Here is a 4,569-nt window from a genome sequence, read left to right as displayed (position 1 = left end):
TGGAAGGAAGGTAGTCCAGGGGTCCCCTGCGGTCATCCCCTCCAAAATAGATATACCGTTTTGGGTAATGTTGGGGGAGATGACCCATCAGCGGAAGGCAGCAGCAGATAAATTCATGACACCATGGATGGTTGTGCTGCAGAAGAGGGCAGGAAAAAGAGTGGGAGAGCTTTAGCGGTTGGGAATTCTATTAGGAGGAAGCGATAGGCGCTTCTACGAAGGCATTGAGACAGCAGGATGGTATGTTGCCTCCCTTGTGCAAGTGTTAAGGATGTCGCGGAGCAGCTGCACAACATTCTGTAGGGGTAGGGTGAATAGCCAGTTGTCGTGGGACATATATGTACCAAAGATATCGGTAAAAAAACTGTATGAGTTACGACAAGCTGAATTTAGGGAGTCCAGGGGTTTAAATTAAAATGTAGGTCCTCAAAGATTTTTCTCAAGATTACTACAGTGCCACGGTTTAATCAGACTCGAAATAGCAGGATAGTTGCAACGAATACGTGGCTTGAGGAATGGTGCAAGAGGGAGGATTCAAATTCCTGGGCCATTGGAACCGTTTTGGGGGAAGGTGGGACCAGTACAAACCGGACGTTCTGCATCTGGGCACGAGCAGAACCAGTGTCCAAGGTGGTGTGTTTGTTAGTGCAGCTCGGTAGGGTTAAAACTAATATGCAGGAGGGTGGGAATCTATGCAGGGAGACAGAGGGAAGTAAAATAGTAGCAGAAGTAAAGGTAGAAAGGAGATAAGGAAAAGTGCAGGGCAGAGAAATTACTGCCAAAATCAAAAAGTGCCACATGACAACACAATTTTAAAAGGACAAAGATTGTTAAAGATACAAGCCTGAAGGCTCTGTGTCTCAATGCGAGGAGCATTCATAATACGATGAATGAACTAACTGCACAGTTCGCTGTTAATGGACATGATCTATTTTGGATTATGAAGATATGGCTCCAGCGTGACCAAGACGGGGAACTCATAATCAAGGGGTATTCAATATTCAGCAAGGATAGACAGAAAGGAAAAGGAGGTGGGGTAGCATTGCTGGTTAGAAAGGTGACTGATGCAATGGTAAGACGTAAATTAGCTTTGATAATGTTGAATCTGTATGGTTGCAGCTATGGAAAACGTAACCAACCAGTAGTAGTGAGATTGGGGATGGAATCAACAGGAAATTAGGGATGCGTGCAATAACGGTACAGTAGTTATCATGGATGACTTTAATCTGCATATAGATTGGGCTAACAACCTGGTAGCAATACGTTGGAGGAGGATAGGCTGGGGTGTATAAGAGATGGTTTTCTAGAACAATACATCGAGGAAACAACGAGAGAGCTGGCCATCCTAGACTGTGTGTTGTGTGATGAGAGATGATTAATTATCAATTTTGTTGTGCGCAGCCATTTGGGGAAGAGTGACCATAATATGGAAGATTTCTTCATTAAGATGGAGAGTGACACAGTTAATTCAGAGATAAGAGTGCTGAACTTAAAGAAAGGTAACTTCGAATGGTATGAGACGTGAATTGGTAGGATAGACTGGCGAATGTTACTTAAAGTGTTGATGTAGGAATAGCAAAGGCAGACATTTAAACAACACAAGAATGAACTTCAAAAATTGTACAGCCCTGTCTGGTATACAGATAAAATGTGGAAGGTGGTTAAACCGTGGCAAACAAGGGACATTACATATAGTATTAAATCCAAGGAAGAGGCATATAAATTGGCCAGAAAAACAGCAAACATGAGGACTGGTAGACCTTTAGAATTCACCAGAGGAGGTAAAAGGATTAAATTAGAAGAGAACAGAAAACTGACTACAAAAATTTCTGTGAAGAGAAAATGATTAGTGAAGACAAATGTAGGTCACTGTTTTTCAGAATCAGGTGAATTAATAATGGCGACAAACGAAATGGCAGACCAATTGAACAAATGCTTTGCTTCTACAGTCTCTGGATCAGTTCCTATGCATTAGATGGTAGCTAATGTAAGCCCACATTTTTAAAAAGAAGGGAGAGAGAAAACAGCGATTTATAGACCAGTAAGCCTGACATTGGTCGTGGGAAAAATTTTGGAATTAATTATTCAAGATGTAATGGCAGCACGTTTGAAAGGCAGTAACAGGATCGGTCCAAGTCATCATGCATTTATGAAAGGGAAATGATGTATTACAAATCTTCGAGAATTTTTTGAGGATTTTAAAGTTACAGTGGCCAAAGGAGAACAAGTGGATGCTGTGTATTTGCTTTGTGAATAAGGTCCTACACAAGAGATTAGTGTGCGAAATTAAACGACATGTAATTGGGATGTCTTGACGTGGAAAAAAATTGGTTGGTAGAGAGGACGCAAAGATTAGGAATAAACGGCTCCTTTTCAGAATGGCAGGCTGTGGTTAGTCGGGTACCACAAGGTTCAATGCTGGGACCGCAGCTTTTTAAAATATACATTAATGATTTAGACGAAGGAATTGCATGTAATATCTCTAAGTTTCCAGATGACACTAAGCTGGGTGGCAGTGTGAGCTGTGAGGCGGATGATAAGAGGCTGCAGAGTGACTTCGACAAATTAGGTGAGTGGGCAAATACATGGCAGATGCGGTATAACGAAAATAAATGTGACGTTTCCCACTTTGGTGGAAAAAACAGGAAGAGAGAATTTTGTTTCAATGTTAAAGGATTAGGTAAAGGGGAACTGCAACGAGACCTGGGTGTCATGGTACATCAGTCATTGAAAGTTGGCATGCGGGTACAGTAGGCGGTGAAGAAGGCGAATGGCATGTTAATCTTCATAGCGCGTAGATTTGAGTATAGGAGCAGGGAGGTCGCACTGCCGTTGTACAGGGCCTTGGTGAGGCCGCACCTTAAATTTTGTGTACAGTTTAGATCTCCTAATCTGAAGAAGGACATTCTTGCTATTGCGGGAGTGCAGCGAAAGTTCACAAGACTGTTTCCCCGGATGGCAGGACTGCTATAAGAGGAAAGACTGGATCGAATAGGCTTATAATCACTGTAATTTGAAGAATGAGTTGGGATCTCATAGTAATATATAAAATTCTGATCTGATTGGGCAGTTTAGTTGCAAGAAGAATGTTCACGATTTCGTGCAAATGCAGAACCACGGGTCACAGTCTAAGCGTAAGGGTTAAGCCATTTAGAACCGAGACGAGTAGAAATTGCTTCACTCAGAGAATTGTGAACCTCTGGAATTCTATACCACTGAAAATTGTTGAGGCCAATTCGCTAGATATATACAAAATGGTTTTAGATATGGCCTTTATGTCTAAACGGATCAAGGATATTGGAGAAAAAGCAGGAATGGGGTACTAAAGTGCCAAAAATGATCAGCCATGATTATATTGGATGGTTGTGCAGGCTGGAAGTGCCGAATGGCCTACTCCTGCACCTATTTTCTGTGTTTCTATGTTTCTGTACTCCTCCAGAAATTCTGAAGATTTCGACGTTGGAATCAGTCATAAGTCTCCATTTTTTTCTTGATTCTACCTTATATGTCCTGGGTATCCAGGCGACATCGGATGTGTTCGTCCCAACCATTATCTTTAACGGCACAAAGGTGTTTGAACGCTCCAGATCTCCTCCATGAAGTACTCCCACTGCTCAGACACGCATTTGCCTTCAAGTCGCTGTTTCTAGTCCATTGTGGCCAAATCAACTCTCAGCTTAGCAAATTTGGCTGTTCCCGAATGTGAACTTAACTTCCTGGTCTATCATTGTCCTTTTCCATAACTACATTACATCTAAGAGAATTATGGTCACTGGCGCCTCAATGCCCTCCCATTGATACCCATTCCTCATGCTGAGCTTCATTCCCTATAACTCATTCGAGAACATCCCCCTCCCGAGTTGATTTCACTACGTGCAGGCTGCAAATGATCTCTTGAAAGCATTTTAGGAATTCAGCACGCTCTATGCACTTCACACAAATTTTATGCCAGTTAATATTAGGATAGTTTTATTCCGCTCCTATTCCAGCCCTATAGATTTTACACTTCTCAGAAATCTGCCTATATATTTGCTCTTCGATCTCCCACTCACTGTTTGCAGCGTGTAGATTATGCTCACAGCAGTGTGATTGCCCCTGTTTTGGTTTTCAGTTCGACCCACATCCCTCTTTGGATGTTCCCTCCAACATATCATCCCTCCTCATAGACGTAGTAGTTTAATTAATCTGTACCACGAACCGCCTTCTGTTTTTCTTCCCTCTCTATCCCGTTTCAAATTCCTGTAACCAGGAATGTTGACCTGTCATAGCGGCCACTATTTTAGCCATGTCTCTGGACTAGCTATAATATCATACATCAAGTGTCTTCCTGTGCTCTCAGCTCATCTGCATTATTCGCTATACTCCTTCCTTTGAAGTATATACCATTTGATACAGACAGACATCCTTGTTGACTGCAATCTCACTTTTGTTTTCTCTGTCCTCTAATTTACCTTCCACGTTTTTGTTTTCCAATTCAAGTTTTTCCTCCCTCTCCACTGACTCCATTCTCGGTGTCTCATCACATTGCCAAGCTAGTATAAACTCTGTCCAGTAGCATTAGCAAGCTCC

The sequence above is a fragment of the Pristiophorus japonicus genome, unplaced genomic scaffold (assembly GCF_044704955.1).
Source record: "Pristiophorus japonicus isolate sPriJap1 unplaced genomic scaffold, sPriJap1.hap1 HAP1_SCAFFOLD_128, whole genome shotgun sequence".
NCBI classification, from domain to species: Eukaryota; Metazoa; Chordata; class Chondrichthyes; family Pristiophoridae; genus Pristiophorus; species Pristiophorus japonicus.
Note: the sequence above shows the minus strand (reverse complement) of the source record.